The sequence below is a fragment of the Ambystoma mexicanum genome, chromosome 6p (genome assembly GCF_040938575.1).
Source record: "Ambystoma mexicanum isolate Mex_15411 chromosome 6p, UKY_AmexF1_1, whole genome shotgun sequence".
Classification (NCBI taxonomy): Eukaryota; Metazoa; Chordata; class Amphibia; order Caudata; family Ambystomatidae; genus Ambystoma; species Ambystoma mexicanum.
In genome coordinates this window covers 519,713,730-519,734,809 of record NC_090935.1, presented here as the reverse complement: position 1 = coordinate 519,734,809, position 21,080 = coordinate 519,713,730, and positions in this window count along the sequence as shown.

Genomic DNA, 21,080 nt, shown 5'->3' with positions numbered 1-21,080 from the left:
AATGACAGGATGTGTAGGTGCGCTTTCCCATCTACAATGAGGGCCACGGCCCACTACAGCTCACTCAATACTTCTTCCCATTGCACAGTGACTTTTTGCAGCACTCCCCCATTGGGTGCTGTCACATTTTCAAACATGCATGCAGCAATCACATACAAAACCTCTGCATTGCACACTGTCATTTCTATACACTGCTCCATATTTACCGTTAAACACTCTCAGTACACGTTCCGTTTGATTGCAAAGCCCCTCAACCACAAACTTCTGCTAAATAATGCACGATTGCAGCATCCACAAAGATCCTAAGACACACCCAGCACGCCTTTGGCCAAGCACACACCATTGCAGCCCTTTCCACACCCTCCACAACACTATACATCCAAGCAAGCAACCATGTGGGCACCTAACATTATGCACAAATGTAACATACATAGCGGCACTTCCACCCAACTCAATCACATCATAAAACACCCATTCACAAAAACGTGTCTCACTTAGCAGAATCCACAAACATACCACAGCCTGCACGACCCCTACACACTGAAATTCACAAAGGATTGTGTCACTGCCAACTTAACCACAGAATGTTTACAACATTGCCCATACTGCACACAGCACACTATCCAAGCACATATAAGCTGCCCTTCAACCATACCCTCTACCATACTGACAGTATGCAAACACTGCACCCAGTGCCCACACTGTGTGACTTTTCACTGCAGCATCTCCAACCACAGTGCATCGCCATCGAGCTATGCAGCAACAAATTGCAACAGTTACCATAATGTACAAACAAAACACTCTCTCCTGCCTCCCTGTGCACTTTCAATCACATACTATGGGCGTTCTCACTTCCACTCATAATGTATGGTGCCACTGGCAACCTACCCACATTCTGTTTGCAACACTGGCCCTACTGCAACCAATCTGCACACACCACACTATGCAAGCATCACCCTCTACCGAATGAAGAGTCAAACATGCGTTCCTGCGGTGGGTATGTTGCAGCCCTACGCTCTTCAGTGCATGCCTTACGCCCTACGGCCTACGGCCTACAGCCTACGGCCATGCATCCAATAGCCTATTCCTACCACAGACCCACTGCACCTTCATTCACCCATGCATAAAACCATGTACCCAACTACCGCATTCCATCCGCAGCACACAACCACCTGCGCTCCCACCCAACCTATGTCATGTGCAATTCAGTCCCCTCCTGCAAATCACCTGCCACCACTCACCATGAAAAGAGGTCACCGCAAACAGCTTGCGGCAGAAGCCATGTGGCCATTACAACAGCTGCCTCCAATCACCACACAAAATACTCACCCACATATGTCACATGAACCACTTCTCACTCCCCCACCCGTTCCCTCCCTTATTTGCCGCCAAGGCATTCCGTATGGTACATTTTCCAGACCCTTCCGCCGCCACACTGTCCATTGTGGCTTTCCTAAAAAACACCATGGCGGCTTTCCTAAAAAATGTTGACACACACCACGCTTTCTTCCAGCCAACCACCGGCCGCGTCAAAACTTCTCAGACAGCACGCCGTACCGCCAGCCAATGACACTTCTGTCCACGGAGCGAACAGGGAAATGGGTCCACAGAGTGGACCCAGATATCACTAATTTTTTGGGACATGCATTTCAGTTCTTTGCAACAAAAGTACTGGTCTGATTCCCACCAAACACACAAAAGCACGCTTTCTGACCCAAGCCCCTGCTCCTGCCACACATTTGGTGAAAATCCATCCAGTCGTTTGGCCTGTAGCCGTGCGCAAAGTTTATCCCCATTCAGTCTATGGAAAAAAATGTTTGTGACCCACTATCACCTTGCCCCCCTCTGCATGAAACCTTACCCAACTTGGCAAAAAAATTCAGATCCGGCCATATACTTTTTTTTACAAAGTTTGGTGAGGATTCGTCCAGGGGGAGCGAAGTTATAAGCTGCTGAAAAAGTGCTCTTCCTATGAGTTTAGCAACTTAACCATAACTACACGCCCGCTACCGTGGGCTGTGTAATGGAGATATGGTCAGAGTATGCCTATGGGTATCAAACCTAAAGGAAGACACAAAAAAACGAATCTCACAAAATTAGGCATTAATCAAAAAAATCTGTTTTATACCAACAAAATATATTTCTTAAATAACAGTTAAAATACACCATCAGGCATCTAGCTACTTTAAACATAGTGTACAACATATACGTGATTATTACTCTCTAAAAATAAAACTAACACTCACACCACAATATATGCTTTTAAAATCCATCTCATTGTTTGTCCCATAATCCAATCATTAGAAATATGTTAAAACAACACTATCCCACACAAAAACGTTCAACAAATATTGGTGCTAGAACTTTGCCATTTTAAACATAGGGGGCAACACTTGCGTAACCTCTTCTAATTCCTAAACCAAGCATCGTTAATTATCCCATTGCCTCTAATATTCCCACTCCATGTCCTCCAAATCATAATTCTAACGGTGGTAGTATGCCATTAAAGACAGTAATAAACATCACTAATACCATAATTGTAGATGCTGCTAAAATGTCTCTCTTCTCTTCAGGTTCAGAATCGGTTTCAGAATTCATTGAAGAAATTAATAGTGCCATTTCCTTCACTATTCACAAGTCTCTTCCCTTAGCACAAATGTTGCAGACTGGAAAAAAAGAAAAACACTTCAAAGATTTGGATGTAATAAATAAAAATGGCAGTAGACGTTCTGAAAGGAGGCACATTAATATGTATGCTCATAATAATCTACCATTATACTTACCATATTTAATACAATGTACAAAACCTGAAAACAAATTATTGTTTTTTTCTATCCAACTTGTATTTTTTTCAAAGGCCCAATCAATAGAATATGTTAATGCAACAACAGTGTAGCAGACACAAATGTTGCAGAAAACATAATACATATAATGTACTACTTAGAAGGGTAAAATAATCATATGTACAAAATGTAAAGTATTTTCCATATTATGTTCTACAACTAACTATATTTTCTTTTCTTTGTAGACGAACAAACCCACATATCATACCTCATGCCCATGGCCACTGAAGGCCTGGCCCACTGCAAATGTCAATCCCACATATCTTTCCTCATGGCCAACAGCCCAGGTCCACTACCAAAGTCAATCAAACAAATAATCCCTTATTGCTATGGCTAATGACCAGATAATTCAGGCTTGGGCCACTACCAACATCAATCCCACATATCATCCCTCATGACCATGGCCAGTGGCCAGATTGCTAAAGGCATGGCCGGCCACTGTCTCACTTAATCTGACTACTAGCATACCCACACTTCAGCACACCCAGGAGAGAACTACAACCAACACTCACTTGTCCCAAGCTATAACATAGTAAGACCCAGGGCAACATACATATAATCAATATACTTTAAATAAATCACGATAAGTATGTCACACACCCCCGCAATGAGTAAAGCGAGGGTCTCACTGACAGAAAATGAGTCTGCGAACACCGTAGAAACCATGGATTGGTGGGATTACACAGAAAAAAACAATGAGGATGAAAAGTTCAAGTTCCTTTTCCTTTTAGGTAATTTGAATGCAAGTATCTGCATGGGGAAACCCCCACAATCCCTCACTCTGCTCCCCCCAAAGTAATTAAAACCCTAACACACCCCACATATATTTGTGCTGAAATTTGGTGAAAACAATTTGAGGTTTTCGTCCTCAATGTTTTCTGCAGTGAAGTATTCAAAGTATTCTGAAAACAAAAGCCTGTTTTTTTGTAAAACACATATACAATCTGCACCTTCCCCCCCACTCCTAACCTTCCCATGGACTCTTTCCCGAATAAGACAAGTGCAATTGCGCTTTTGTAACCCTCTTTCTACCGTGGTCTCCACAGACATACGGTGTGGATCTCAAATCCAACATGGCAGCTGTTTAAAAACACGTTGACGCACATCACGTTCTTTGGTTAACCAATCAGCGACCATGTAGGATGTCTGTTTTTGTTACCTGGTTTTCTGATTGTTACATAGGCGTTCAGGGACACCAAATCAGGAAGTGAGTCAGCGGATGGGTCCGAGATATCACTACATTTTTCAGACCAATTATTTGCTCATTTTAAAAATAACCACTGGACGGAATAACAACAAATTTGAAAAAGCACACTTTCAGACGAGGACGCCACTTCTTGTACAAGTTTGGTGCAAATCCGTCCCACCATTTGGGCAGCAGCCTCAAGTAAAAATCTATATGATTTGCATACATTTTTAGTCCCCATCTACAACTCCTCCCCCCTCCTTAACAAAACCACACCAAACTCTGTGAAATAACTTAGCGTCTGGTTTATATTCTTTTGCAAAGTTTCATGCAGATTCGTGAAACAGTGCCAAAGTTATAAAATGCCCCAAAACTGCTCTTGCTATGGCCAAGACAACATAACCATAACTAGAGAGTTGCTGCCACCGACCCTGTAATAATATATGCTTCAAACTGAAGAGGAGTATTCTACAAATATACAAAACTACATTATTGCATGACACTGGAGGGAGTAATGGGGTTAGCTAGCGAGAATGGTAGCTCCTTCTTTGAAAAGTTGGTAAAGGTTAAGCTGTGCTTTGAAAAGATCCACAGTTGGGCTGCTTTGATTGTGATGGGTAGAGGGTTCCAATGGAGTGCTGCAAATTGGGAGAAAGACCGAAAGTGAGAGAAGTCACAGGGTTGGGTGAAAATGGACTGTAAGGTTGAGTGTAGAGTAGCAGGAACCAGATAGTGAGTAGACAGAGATGCAATCAGATAGTTACCAAGCGGTACAACCATTCATAGCGCTTTGTGTTGCGTAGTGATTATGCAATGTTGCGAATGCGCTGCCGATAACAAGGCTCGCACATGCGCGTAGTTAATAAAGACGGTCCCGGCCGGCAGTTGCAGCCGGGACCTGAGCAGGCCACAACCATCCCATGTGCTTCCTTAAGCTGTGCGTGTGTGAGTGTCCGCGGGGGCCCCGGAGGTCCCCCGCTATCTAACACTGGCAATGAGGACGGCACAGGAGACAAGAGCCATTGCTCCAAGTGCATAGGAGAGAGTGGCTATTCTCTGTGTCGGCACGGACCTACACACACGGCCGGTGGCCATCTTATCTTCACCGCGGATCGCAGCTGTTGTGGCCCAGGAGGGTGCTCATGCACCGGCTGCGACCCTTTGATAGAAAGATCAATTTTTGGAACATTCCAAAGCCCTTTCAGTCTGGTGCTGGGAACCTGTGCATATGTCCTGGAACTGGGTTGCTTGTGCTGGCTTCCTGACTGTGAGTACTCCACCCTGTTGTCACCATGGGTGAGGGGGGAGAAGAAGAGGGAGCCCTTGCGCCTGTACCACACAGAGTGCACAGCACATTGGCACCTATGCCCGAATTTGACACTACTGGCCCACCATCCAAGCTAGGGCCGAAGTGGCTTCTATGGATTAAGAAGTTGGAAATGTTTTTTCAGGGCTTCAGGGGAGGCAGATGATGATACGAAGGTTGCCACCATGGTGTACTCAGCGGGCACGGAGGTCCACAGAATTTATGACTCTCTAAACCTCCAGGTGGTCACGTATGATGCAGTAAAACAGGCCCTCCAAGACCATTTTCTTCCTATGGCGAATGTCAACTTCGACAGATTTGTTATGTGTGCGGAGAGGCAACAGGAAGGGGAGTCACTGAACCAGTTATGTGCATGGCTGAGGCACCTCGCAAGCACCTGCAGGTGGGTGAATGAAGAGGATATGGTACGGAATCAGCTGCTTCAAGGGTGTAGCTCGGAGAAGCTGAGAAGGCAGGTACTGAGGGAGCCGGGCCTGACGCTACAACAGATCCTCGACACAGGAAGAGAATATGAACTGGCGGAGTCTCCAGAGGAGCGAAAATGGACACCCTGGGAAGGGCGAGGATGCTTTTGCAATTGGATGCTCTTCCCCAGGGAGGGTACGATGGACACCTAGGAAGGTGGATGGTCCCCCTGTGACTGGTACCCCACAGTCATGTCCATATTGTGGGTATGACCTGCTGCATGTGGGGGAATGACCGGCGAAGACGAGGGTCTGTGGTCGGTGTGGCACGCCTGGACACTATGCAAGAGTGTGCAGAGCTTCCACCCCAGTGATGGCGTCGAGGGGGCCAGCGAGGCTTGGCAGGAGTAATGCCCGGAGAGTGAGGGGCGTGTCGTTGGTTGATCAAGGTATGCAGGATCTGGACTTGGCCGAAGAGGAAGAAGAGGAAGAGGAGACCTTCTTCATCTCTAGTGTTGCTACTGGCCCCAGAGGAAGCAGGCAGCCGACGTGCACAGTGAACATTGGTGAGGTGCCCACTCCAGTTCTGATAGACACGAGCGCTTCAGTCTGCATGCTAGCAGCAGAACACTATGAAGCTCTCCCAGGCCCTCCCATGCTGCCGGAGTCAAAGGCCCGGATATATTCGTTTGGGGGGGACACGCCGCTACCGATTCAAGGAGTGTTTGTGACGTCAGTGTCCCATGGGCAGAATAAGATCACGGCAAGATTCTTCGTGACGAGTGTAATCCCGCACTCCCTCCTAAGCTGTGCTGTCTCAGAAGCCCTTGACATAGTACATTCTACACTGGCCATGTACCACACGGACATAGACCACCTCCTGTAGCGTTTTGACAGTGTTTTTCAGGGGTCGGAAAACTAAAGCGGGATCCATTAGGCTTCACATTGATGGGTCTGTGAGGCCGACAGCCCTCAAACACCGGAGGATACCCTTCCACTTACGGGCCCAAGTGGAGAAGGAGCTTCAGTCACTCATTGACTTGGACATATTGAGAGGGTTGAAGGCCCGACCCCATGGGTCTCCCGATTGCCATTGCCCCAAAGCCCAAACAGCCAGAAGCCGTCCGCATCTGCGTGGACATGAGGTTGGCGAACATCGCAATCAAGAGGGAGCGTCACCTCCTGCCCATGCTGGATGACATCGTCGGCGAACTACAAGGTGCGAAGGTCTTCTCCAAGCTGGACCTGAGGTCTGGCTACCATCAACTGGAACTTCACCCGGAGTCGAGATACATTACCACCTTTACGACTCACGAAGGGCTATACCAGTTTAAGAGGCTCAGCTTCGGAGTCTTGTCGGCTGCGGAAGTTTTCCAGAATGGCATACGAGGGTCCCTGGTGGGGCTGAAAGGGGTGATCAACATGTCGGATAACATTCTGATGTTCGCACAGTCGGAGGCAGAACATCTCAAGCGTCTCGAGCGGACACTGGAGAGACTCAAGAGCCTGGGGCTGACCCTGCACCGGAAGAAGTGCAAGTTTCTGAAGGACCGAACAGAATTTTTCGGGTTCGTGTTCCATGCAGGGGGCATCTCGCCGGATCCGGAGAAAGTAAGAGACATTCGAGAGGCGGTCCCGCCAGAGACTCCGGCGGAGATAAGGAGCTTCCTCGGCATGGTCAACTATTGTGGACGATTCATTCGCGACCTGGCATTGCTATCAGAACCACTGCGGGCGCTGACTAGGAATGACGCCGCTTGGGCCTGGACCGCGAAGGAACAGAGGGCGTTCGCTAAGATCAAGAACGCCTTGTCAGGTCAGGAGACCATGGCGTATTTCAGACCAGACAGGGAGTCGGAAATAGTGGTAAACGCCAGCCCGGTGGGGTTGGGAGCAGTGCTCATGCAGGCCGATCCGCAGGGGACCATGCGCCCTATCGCCTATGCCAGCAAGGCGCTGACGGAGACCGAGAAGCGGTATTCGCAAATTGAGCGCGAGGCCCTGGCCATCCTATGGGGCTGCAAACACTTCCGGATCTACATCCTGGGGAAGCGTGTGGTTGTGATTACCGACCACAAACCACTGATTCCAATTATGGCTGGTGCCTCGTCCAAGCCCCCACCGCGCATCGAGAGGTGGATGTTATCACTCATGGAGTACGGAGTCAAACTACTGTATCGCCCGGGCACTCATAATCTGGCGGACTACCTGTCCCGTCACCCGGGAGCGGGACACCCTCGAGACTCTGACGAGGTGGTTGACTGTGTGGAAGTGGTGCAACACGTGGTGGAGGCAGCACTGCCGGTAGCCCTGGCGCGATAAGAGATAGCGGAAGCGTCGAGTGTGGACGAGGTATTCCTGGTCATTAAGGCAGACATGGACAGTGGAGAATGGTGTGAAGTGCTCACGAACAATTCCAGAAGGGATAGTGGGGCACGTAGAGATCTCCAGGCACTATGGAAGGTGCGCAACGAACTGTCGGTCGCTGATGATGGTCTCCTGTTGCGGGGATGTCAGATCGTCGTTCCGCGAGTGCTGGTGGGAAAGGTGCTGCAGCTCGCCCATACAGGTCACCAGGGGACGGCAAAAACAAAGGCACGCCTAAGGCTAAATGTGTGGTTCCCGGACCTGGAGAGCAGGGCGGACAAATTTGTGCTTGCATGCATACTGTGCCAGGCGGCAAGTCCAGCGGAAAGAGGGCCACCCATCCAGGCGATGGAGAGAAGTGAACAACCATGGGGGATGGTGCACGCCGACTGCGGGTTCATGGGCCGAGGAATGTATTTTCTTGCTGTTATTGACCAGTGGTCGTGCTATCCCGAGGTGGAGTTGGTGGAGTCCACGGCCAGTGATTCCACCATTCTGGCCCTGGATAAGATGTTCGCCACCCATGGGTTCCCCATCGAAATCTGCTCCGACAACGGATCGCCATTCCAGGGGCAGCAGTTCGCCCAGTACTGTGAGGAGAGGGGGATCAGGCACCGAAAGATCACCCCGCTGTGGCCCAGGGCAAATGGGGCGGTGGAGTGTTTTATGAGGACACTCAACAAAGTATTCCGCATCTCGTTGAATGGAGGCGAGGAGCTCCGCCGAAACCTGTTCGAATTTCTGCGCGAGTACCGCACGACCCCGCATCAGTCCACCGGAGTTGCGCCAGCCGTGGCCCTTTTCAAGCTGCACCCAGAGGATCGCTGCCCGAAGTAGAAGGACGCAGCCCTGGAGTGATTGACAACAACCGAGTACGTGCGGAGCAGGCCATCCACAATGAGCGAGAGAGCACCCGACGGAACCTGCTGGAGAAGTTGATCGCCGTAGGGGACACTGTGTTGGTCCGAAATCGCAGGCCGGAAGGGAAGCTGTCCCTCCCATATGAAGCACAGCCACTGGGAGGGACCCACGTCAAGGGTTCCACGATCACTGCGGCAAACGACAGAGGCACTGTCACGCTGAATGCGTCATTCTTCAAGCGGATTGAGGTGATACCTCCTCAGGGGATGCATGATGTGCCGGGCCCGGACCCTGGGCAGGATCCCCAGCAAGGGACAGTGGACTGCCAGTAGTGACAGTGATGCCAGAGCTACCTCCAGAGGAGTCTAGAAGGGACCCGAGCCGAGCGGGGCGTAAACCACCGCAGAGGTTCCAGGACTTTATCATGGACCCTGCCTCATAACAGGCGGAGAACTGTTCGTGAACTTTCAAGTTGGTAATGTTGTGTGCAAATGTTATAACGTTTCTTGTTTGGGGAAAAAGGAGGGATGTTGCGTAGTGATTACGCAATGTTGCGCATGCGTGGCCATTAACGAATCTCGCGCATGCGCGTAGTTAATAAAGATGGTCCCGGCTGGCAGTTGCAGCTGGGACCTGAGCAGGCCACATGCGTCCCGTGTGCTTCCTTAAGCTGTGCGTGTGTGACTGCGTGTGAGTGTCCGCGGGTCCCCGGAGGTCCCCCGCTATCTAACACTTTGTAGACCTGGTGTCAGTACCTGATATTCTGTAGCATAGTGGATCACTGCAATAGGTGAAATAGGCTATAGGCTATAGATCGAGGAGCAACAGTTCCGGCAACCTACCAGAAGACACACCCTCCCTCGGTCAACAGCTAAGAGGAAGCAGGTCGGAATGGCTCACTGGATTCAAAACTTGAGTAGGGATTCCCCTGCTGTAAAAGAGTAAGGACATGGGTTAATAACCTATTTCTGTTAAGTAAGAGAACCCTCCCTTTAGCAGTACCCAAGGTTAGTACACTTACTGTAAAGCAATCTGCACCAGACAAAAGACCCAAAGATCCCTTCTCGGAATATGAGGTGTATTAGAGCATAAGCAGAACATAGATCATATCAAAGAGGATAGCAGGAGGGGACTTTGGGGGAACATAATTACTTTAGGATGTACTGTGGAAGGGGTGAAACCCTCTCTATTAGATACTAAAATCTCCTGCTATCCCTATCTAAAAGTAACAATAACATGAACTGGTGTTGTGAGTCAGAAACCTGGCTGTTACTGGAGAAGGTATCCACATGCAAGCCTACTCTATGCAGTGGGGTGCATCTGATAAATCAGATGCTGCTCCCGCCATGTCCACCTGTCTTTAAGCCGGCATCCTGGAATTTACAAGCTCCTCCTTCCAGGAAAACGTGTTGCGATTGAGAGCCTGGTGCTGTCCCTGCAGTCATCATCATGGGTAGAGACACCTGGCTACGGGACGTTCATGCAGCCCTCGTTGCAGGAGACATAGCCACCTTTTAAGAGAAGAGCGTGGGGGATTCCTAACAGTTTTTCCCCCTCTTAGATCCCTATTGGGGTCCAGGTTAGCAGTGATATTCGTTGTGCTACTCTCTCAGTATTTGAGGTTTGTTTAAATGAGATGCATGTTCCAAAGTTTTGTCTTCATGGCCATAACCTTCCCACTCCAGTTAGATAAACAATGTATTACTTTGCCAACTGGAATCTATGATATGAGAAATGGCATTCCCCTCTTCTGCCTCTATTGTTAGAGATGGATGTTTGTAATGAATCAGGATGATAAGAATGGAACAAGGACACATGCAATACAGGGTGTATTTTGAAGTGTTTACTATATTCTAATTTCTGGGCCTGTACCCATTAATTGAATGCAAAATCCAAATATTAGACTTACATTTTTAAATTGTGCAATAGATCTTATTTAATTTCCATTGTCATGTCGACATCGCCGAAATGTGTTTCAACCTTGAACACAATGGTCTTCATCAGGGCTTTACCTCCCACAAAACAATCGCAATTTAGAAACAAACACGATTAAATTAAAATTATATACAGACCGGTGGCAAGCCAGCGATGAGTCACAAAGTAGGGGAGCAAAGAAATAATAAATGTATAGTACATGAATACAGAGAAACGATAAATACATTTCCACTGTTAGTCCACAACTCTACAATTCCTTACATTTCATATATAGGTCTGAGTCATTTTCAGTATATCTTTGTTGAAATAAACCTTTGACTGTTTTAGCCTAACACTATATCAATGTCCACAACCAGCACTCTCTGTATTCCATTATTTAAAGGTATTATATTATTGCATTCCACCTGATGACATGATTCTACAATCACCTGTGTGTGATCCAATTATCAATGTTTACTGAATAATTACCGTTAGGACCATTGTGTTCAAGGTCGAAACACATGTTGATGATGTCCACATGACAAATGGAAATTAAAAAATATCTAATGTACAATTTAAAAATGTGAGTTTAATATTTGGATTTTGCATTCAATTAATGGGTACTGGCGCAGAGGTTAGAATTTAATAAACGTTATATTTGCCAGGCTGCTTTGGACTTGAAGCTCTCTGTTCCTCTGCAGCCTAGAAGTGCCAGGATATAAATGAGTCAATTGAGAATAATTGGAACAAGTAACGGCAAACGTGGTCAGCAGTGTAATATAAGCCCACAGGGAGATTACAATGTTGTTTTATGTAGTGGTGGAGTAGTTGAAGTTTAAGAACAACTGGATTGATAATCTTCTGTATAGGATATGGCCCTATCTAACAGGGTTTGATGTGCCTGGAATTACAATGTTTTTTATGGATAACCAAATGTTTTGCCCAAGAGTATAACAAGCCTCTCGTCTTCTATGATGATCAGCATATTTTTTGGCAGACATGCTCAGACCCCAGATCTGATAGAGGTGGTCAGAGATCTGTTGCTGTTCTTTTCGTATGGTGTTGATCCATTAAACAGCAGTGGGAATATTGGTGGGTTTCCATGGTTCCATCGGTAACACTTTAGGATGTCGCGCAGTATATGCAAAGAAAGGTGAAACACCAGTGTTGGAGTGATGGAATTATTATAAATAAACTCTATGAGAGGCATATAAGCTGTCCACTCCTCTTTTCTTTGGCTGTAGTAACAACAAACTATTCTTCAAGATTTCGGTGTATTCCTTCTGTTTGCTGATTGCTCTGCGGGTGGTATCCGGTAGACAGAGGGATGTTCACTCCCAAATGTTGATTCAATGTCTTGCAAAATTGTGACAAGAACTGTGGTCCATGGTCAGATATAATAATGTCAGGTTGTAAAGACTGGAGGGTGGCTATCTGTACTCCTGCCCTCTATATGGCAGAGTAGAAGCACAGAGCACCCCAGACAAAATTCTCTATTGTGGTAGCAATGGACGAGCAATCAAGGCTTAGCTCTCAGGAGGGGATGCAGGCTGGTTCTTATGTACAGTGTAGTCCTCAAGCCCCCACAAAGGAATGTCCACACACTATTTTAGGTGATAACACAGTTCTTTATATAAATAAGGTTCAATATATATATCAATAATACACTTTGTACTCTGGCAATTCTACTATGGTAAATATGTACAATGTCTATGTGGTATCACAGTTCTCTCTTGACTCCTTTAAAATGCACCAACTGCATGACAGTCTCAATGGCATACAAATCAAACAGTAATGTGAATCAACAATAGACATAGGAAGGAAGACAAGTTGGCTTAAACAAATGGCAGAATACTTTGTCCCCACCAAAGACACAGTTCTGTGTGAGGATCCCCCCACCTGGGAAACTTGTAAATAAAGTGCATCAACAAGCCCTTTCCATATATGTTTAAGATAGTCTTGCTTCCTGCTAAAATGTTCTACTACCCCAATGTACCTGAGTTTAGCAGAGTTCTTTCGATGGCTCGTCAAAGAGGCCCTTCTTGAGTGGACTCCCTTTAAACCAGGAGCCACAGGTCGTTGAGATTCCTACAAAGGAAAGGTGAACAATGTTATCAAGAGAGCAGTTTCGACCTGTCGTCGACGGTCGGTCGTGGACGTCCTGTGAAGATGAGGCATGCAGTACACCTCGATTATGAGAGTTTGTTGCCACAAAGCAGATTGATGAAGAACGTAGGCCCAGCAAGGGCGTTGGGTCGTTGGCGTCGACGATCAGTACTCAACCACGGCTGGCTTTTGGATCTTCGTCAGCATCTTTGTGGACTTCGGGTGGTGGGAAACCCATCAGCAGATTATCCTCAGTTCATCAGCGACCTCGACTTCCTCCAGCGGAACAAAGCGGTTACAGTGATAGCAAGGGAGTCCTTTATTTCAAAGTGTCTTAGACAATGGAGCGTTGCGGCTCCGGTCGATGTGGTTACAGCAGTCCTCTGAAACTTGGTCGACGGTTATGGTCGTCGACAGCCTTGACGTCCTGGTGCTTACTTCAATGTTTCTTGGCGGACCCTGTCTGCAGTTGACACCTGTTTGTGTCTGACTACCAGGGTGACAAGATAAAGATAAGCAGGTGCACGGTGTTCCCTCGTACCTCGGGAAGAGGTCTCCTAGCCAGGTCCTCTCTTGGATCACTTCTTGGAGACACGACAGCTTTCAGATTGCGTCGAAGGAAAGCAGCAGCAAAACCTTCTTCTTCTAGCTGGGCTTCAATGTTAAGCATCAAGTTTCGACATCAGCGTCTGAACAATTCCAGTGAGTAAGTGGTCACCAGATATACTGTTCTGTCTCTCATTCACCATGCTTGGCCAAGCTCAGGCAACCAATCATTCAGAAGCCCATTCAGCAGGCTGGCAGCCAATCAGGCTCACATTGCATTCAGGCCATTCTTTTCCATCCAGACACTCACAACAAGGAATGTGGATTGGGGCAAGCACCCAGCGTTTCAGCACACCACACTGCATTCATACCAGTTTCGGGCAGGGCTGTCTCAGTCATTGTGTCACACCAGAAACCAAACACCCATAACATGAAATCTATATTGGTCACACACTCCATTCACCCAGGTTCCACCCCAAGTACGTACCCACAACATACAGTCATTGGGAAGGCTCCAGCCATTCTGGCTTGGACTTCCCCAGAATACCATATATGGAACTTCGACCCAACAGCCAGTCAGGGGAAGGGACAGAGTCAGGGCTTCCTAGGACTTTGGGAAAACAAGGTAACAGGCAATAGAAAGCAAGAGGCCACAGGGGCCATCTTGTCTCCTATCAGGAATCAACTGATTCCAATGGCAGGGCCTGGGATTACCAAAATGGAGGATAGTCAGAGCACCTGTCAAATTCAGCATGGAGCTGCCACCAGCCCATACCCTGCAGTGTGGGTCACACACAGGTGCCTAAACACATATACTAGGGGTACAGGGTTGTACCTAAACCCATGGGTGTCATAAGGGTATCCCAAGGGTCTGTTCACCACAACCAAAAAGAGGAAGAGCTGCACTGTGAGGAGTCCCACATGGACTCCTGTGCAGAAAACAACACAGAACACACATGATAAGGGAGTACAGTACAAGGACATGGAGGCCCTGTCCCTCCAGTGCATTTCCAGCATCACATTCATCCCCCTCAGACTGAGGTTAGGGTGGTCTAATCTCCCACGAGATTGACACCCTCATCCAGATGGTCAACATACCTTCTGGAAAGGCCATCTGCATTATCATGACTCTTCCCTGGCCTATGCTCAATGGTGAAGTCTAGCACTTGCAGGCTAATGGACCATCTGAGCAGTTTCCGGTTTTCACCCTTCATCTGCATAAGACACTTTAAGAGCTAATGGTCTTTTTGGACCTTGAAGGTAGACCCTGTATGGTAGGGCCTAAAATGCCTAAGGCTCCAAACTATACTGAAACATTCCTTTTCAACAGTAGCCCACCTAAATTCTCTACCTTTGAGTTGCCTAGTGATGAATATGATAGGATATTCTCTCCATTTGTCAACTAACTGGGACAAGACAGCTCCAATTCCGGTGTCAGAGGCATCAGTCTGAACGATAAAGGACTTGCTGTAGTCAGGCGCAGACTTTCCTATAAACCAATAAAGGCCCTCTGACAGTCTTCCGTCCAATTAACCTTCCTTGGTTGCTTGGGCGAAGTCAGAGCCGTCAGTGGAGAAGCTATGGTTCCATAGTCCGCCATGAAGTTAGGGTAATTCGCAGATAGGCCCAAAAAAGCTCTCACCTAGGTTTGAGTAGTGGGAGTCTCCCTTTCATGTAAATCCTGTACTTTACTGGGGAGAGGTTGGATTGAACCCCCTCCTACCTCATGACCAAGATAAGTGACTTTCCCCTGAGCTATCTGGCACATGGTGGCCTTGATAGTGAGGTTAGCCCTTTTCAAGGCCTGCAACACCTTATCCAAATGAATCAAATGCTCTTCCCAGAAGGAACTGTAGACAGCAATGTCGTCTAAGTAGGCCACATAAAAGGCCTCCAGCTCACTGAGTGCATGGTTGACTAATCTTTGGAAGGTGGCAGGTGCATTTGTCAACCCAAAAGGCATGGCTCTAAACTGGTAGAGCCCCTCAGGTGTTGAGGACACAGTATTGTCCTTGGCATGGTCCATCAGAGCTATTTGCCAATAGCCTGAGGTAAGGTTAAAGGTGCTCACAAATTTGGCAACACCTATGGTGTCCACAAGCTCATCAGCCCTGGGCAATGTGTGTGCGTCAGTTTTGGTGACAGCATTGACCCGTCTCTAGACCACACAGAAACACCAATCCTTGGTATCTGCCTGGGAACTTGCCTTGGGGACAAGGACCACTCAACTGGACCGCAGACTGGTTGAGGGTTCAATAACACCCAGATCTAACATCTTGGCGACCTCAGTCCGGTTGTGGTTCTTCACGGTATCTGACATTCGATAGCACCTGCTTTTGACAGGCACACTGTCACCAGTGTCAATGTCATGCCTGCACCATGGGGTGAGGCCTGGTGTCAGTGAGAACAGAGGGGCATACTACCGGAGCAAAGCCCTGCTGGCCCTCTGCTGCTCTGGTGTCAGATCTGGAGAGAGATGCACTCCCCCCACTCAGCCATCCTGAGGGTTGCTATGCAGTAAATCAGGAAGGGTGTCACTCTCATCCCCCACTTGCTCCGAAGCTAGCAGAAGACATGAGACTTCTTCTTGCCTGTGGAAAGGCTTGAGTCTGTTGACGTGGAATACCCGAGGGGCTACCCCAGGGACTCCCATGTCAACCAGATAATTGACTTCACCCATCTTGGTGATTATCCTGAAGGGTCCAGTCCACTTATCTGCCAAAGCTCGAGGCTTGGTAGGCTCCATCACAAGGATCTCCTGTCCTGGAGTCCAATCCACTTGTGATGCTTTAATGTCATGCCAGTACTTGTTCAATTCCTGGCTGGTCTTAAGATTTGCTGTTTCTCGCCCACTTTTCCCATCGATCATCAACTATCCCACCCCTCTCCCTCTCCAGTCTCCACCCTCTCCCATCACACCCCACTCTGCTGCAGCGTCGACAACAACCTCACCTACCGAAGTGAACTGCATCCTATTTAATGCCCGATCCGTAGCAAATAACAGACACAGCATCTTTGACCTCCTCGCCTCTGACAAACCAGACCTGGTTTTCATCACCGAAACTTGGTTCTCTGACGACTTCGCCCAAATCACCAATGAAGCCTTCCCCCCCGGACTACTCCCTCACCCCACTGAATCGTCCCTCTAGAGGAGGGGGAATAGCATTTGTCTTCAAGTCTCACTTCCATGCCTCAATCATTGACAATCAACCCTCCATTCCTGCCTTCGAATCACTCCTCGTTAAACTATCCGTCTCCCCGTCGTTCTCACACAGCTTCCTAATAATCTACAAACCCCCTGCTTATGATAGACAATTCTCAAACAACTTCTGCGACTCTATTGCCACCCTTCAACTAAACCATCCCAACCTCACCCTTCTTGGTGATTTCAACATATGGCTCGACATCCCCACCAATCCTATGACACACTCTCTGGTTGACGGCCTAGACGCGATTAACCTCCAACCCCACATAAACGGCCCGACTCACTGTAAAGGACACACTCTTGATGCCATCTTTAGCTCCCACAACCAGATACATCTAAACCCCCCCACCCCTATCATCTGGTCCGATCACTTCATTGTTTCATTCACCATTCTCTCACCCGACTTGCTTCCCGTACTCAAACCTGAACCTCTGAATCTACGCAAATGCTGGAAAAAACTAATAATCGTTCCTGACCTAGCCAACGCACTCCTCCAGTCTCCTCCACCTACCTACCAATTCAATAAACAACTAACCCCCGAAACCGTTGATTCATTGCTCAACACCTCACTAATGCGGCTCACTCCCTCTTGCAAAACATCAGGCCGCCGCAGCCTGTTCCCTAGATGGTTCACACCTGATCTGAAGACCACTAAACAACTATATAAATACCTAGAACGCAAATGGCAGAAAGACAAAACCCAAGAGAGCAGAGCCACCTTGGCCCGACACCTGCATCAGTACAAGGCCGAAATCCGGAAAGCAAAAAAATCCCACTACAACTCCCGAATCCTAAACTCCAAAAACCCTTGCAAAGAACTTCACAAAATCATCAACGAATTCACCAAACCAGCATGCACTACCACCGTCCCGACCCCCTCACAATCACTGAGCGACTCACTCTCTCTCCACTTTTACGCCACAGCCCTCGTAAGAACAAATGCGCTAACCACCAAACTGGCTCTCTTACAACCACCAGGAAACCCTACCCCCATTCCGGCCAACCCTCTGCCTGCGACCACTGCGCAACCAATGTTCGACTCCTTTACTCCAATATCACCCAACCAATTTCTCAAACTTCTCTCTGCCCGCAAACCATCTGTCTCTCCGCTAGACCCTTGCCCGGCAATAACCCTCAAAGAAATGTTCGCTTCTACCTGCGTAGGAGAACATGCAGGATCCATCATAAATGACTCCCTTTCCTCAGGTATTTTTCCTGACGCATTGAAATCAGTCCATGTCAAACCTCTAATAAAAAAACCTTCCCTCGACCCTCTCAAGCCCAAAAACTACCACCCCATCTCAAACACCAGGTTCCTTGCCAAACTCATTGACCGAACCGCCTACTCCCAACTAAATGCTTTTGTCGAAGCCAACAATCTCCTAGACCCCGCACAATCAGGTTTCAGAGCCCGACACGTAACTGAAAACACCCTAACCTCAATCTGGGATGACCTTAAAATCACGGCAGACTCCGCGGCTTGCACCGCATTAATCCTTCTTGACCTATCTGCTGCCTTCGACACAATCAATCACTCAATCCTCCTTGACCGCCTCCGCTCCCTAGGGATTTGTGGAACCGCTCTCAAATGGATAGCCTCATTCCTCAAAGATAGCTACCAAATAACGCTACTCTCCGTCTATTCCTCCCAAGCCTGACCAGTCGACACGGGAGTTCCACAAGGAGCATGCCTATCTGCCCTCGTGCCCAATCTTTACTTGATCACCCTCCCACCAATAATTCGTTCACACAACATCCTGTGTGTGAACAACATCCTACGCTGATGACACTCAACTAATTCTAAAACTCCTGAACTCAAAATCCAACTACCGACCGGACCTCGCCTCCTGCCTCATTGACATAGAACTCTGGATGACCCAAAGCCACCTCCTGTTAAACCCCTCCAAAACTGAAATCAGGGTATTTGGCAACTCTGAACTTCTTCCACACCCACTACCCTGGCCATCTGCCATGGGCAACTCACCGACACCCTCTAACTCAGTAAAAAACCTTGGATGCACCCTTGACTCTGACCTAACGCCAAGTCAACAATGTCTCAAAGTCCTGCCACTACCACCTTAAAACTCTTAGGTGCATCTTTCCATATCTCTCCTTTCCCAACAGACTCTCCACGGTCCAATCAATTGTTATATCAAGACTGGACTACGCTAACCCCCTCTACCTCGGAGTCCACGCTTACCAACTGAATAAACGTCAAAGAGCACAAAACGCTGCAGCCAAACTGCTACTAGCGCTCAGTCCGAGAGACCACATCTCCCCAGCCCTTGAAACTCTGCACTGGCTTCCAGTGGCTCCAAGGGTAAGATAAAACCCTATCACTCTCCACGTACTCTAAGATCAAGCTCAGCCGGCCTCCTAGTCATACCTAAAACAAACTCAGTCAGGTTAGGCGGGTCATCATTCCCAGCCTTGGCCCCCACACTGTGGAACGCACTCCCACCCCACATCTGCCTAACTGAAGATCTAAAGTCTTTCCGCAAACTACTGAAAACTTGGGTGTTCCCCTAAAACCAACCCGTACGCAAACTAACCCAATCTGAATAATAGCATCTCAATGACACCGACTCAACAAACCACTAGATCTTGAATAACAATAAGACAAATAACAATACAACATCAAGATCCATGCAAGAAATCGACAACTAAAAATCACTAATGTAAACTAAAAGCACAAACAGAATAGAGCGAGCAAAGTAGATCAAAGCAGTGAAATGGATAAAAAGGAATAAATCGTACGAAAACAACAGTAATGAGGTTTAAATTAAAGCAATGGATGTAATGAGTGCAATGGACAAAATGTACAAAATCAGTGAAATTAATAAAGAGAAGAGGATGGAAAGATGAATTTATTCTTGTGAGACTGATGAGTACACAGACAGATGGCACATACTGTATGAGTGCATGGCATAAATGGAAAGTGCAGAATAGACAATTCAAGTATATGAGACGGGTGTAGTGCATGAAACAGATAGAGAGCACGGAACGGACCCAGTGCGTATGACAAGTGACATGGCCTAAATTGATAATGCGGATGAGTGCGCAGAGTGGATGAGCGCGCAGAACCGAAGAGTGCGCAGTGAGGAGAAATGTGTAAGAACGGAGGAATGTGTAAGAACAGAGAAGTGTGTATGAACGGAGAAGTGTGTAAGAATGGTACAACCCTCCTCACTCGCTGATAAGGCCAGGCACCCCCGCAAAACCTCAAAGCCTGCATCCACTTCAAGTACTACCTACACAGCCACCAATAAAGTACTTAACTTTTCGTACAATTATACCGCCTCCATAACCAATGTGATTACAAATGTGTCCACCACCGCTGAAAATGTGACCCCCAGTGTAAAATCTGTGATTTGCAATTCTTCTACCACCATTTTGAATGCTAGTGTGCCAAATGCTTTACCACATGTGTCCTCCACCTCCGAAAATGTGACCCCAGTGTAAAATCTGTGATTTGCAATTCTTCTACCACCATTTTGAATGCTAGTGTGCCAAATGCTATACCACATGTGTCCACCACCGCTGAAAATGTGACCCGCAGTGTAAAATCTGTGATTTGCAATTCTTCTACCACCATTTTGAATGGTAGTGTGCCAAATGCTATACCACATGTGTCCACCACCTCCGAAAATGTGAGCCCCAATGTAAAATCTGTGATTTGCATCTCCCCTAACACCCAGAGCTCAACCCCCCCCTCCACCAAACCCTCTCTCATCATGAACCCCCTCTCAGGCACTACTGAACCCCACATGAAATGCGCCATGATTAACGCCAGGTCCATCAATGCCCACGCCCTAGACATACACGACCTCCTAACCTCCCACAACCTAGATCTACTCATGATCTCAGAAACACGGCTACATGAGGCATCCGGCCCGGCACTATCCCTCGCCCTACCCCCTGGCTATTCCATAACTAGACAAGACCGACTCTCCAAAGGTGGAGGTGTAGCAATTATTGCCAGAGACTCGCTCTCTATCAGAAAGATAGAGAAATCCCTGACCAACAACAACAGCGACTACCTCCAAGTTAAAATAACCCTCTCTCCCCATTGCACCATTACTGTGCACACCATTTACCGCCCTCCAGGCCCAACAGGAGACTTCCAAGCCTCTCTCATCCACCTCCTCTCTGACAACCTCAAAAACAGTCTAAAGCCATTTTCCTCGGGGACGTCAATCTAGGGCTCTGGGATAGTAAGGACGTAGCAGCCAAATCCCTTGACTCTGCCCTCAATGCTCTAGGCTACAAGAACACCATCCTTAGCCCTACTCACACTCAGGGCAGAACGCTTGACTGGATA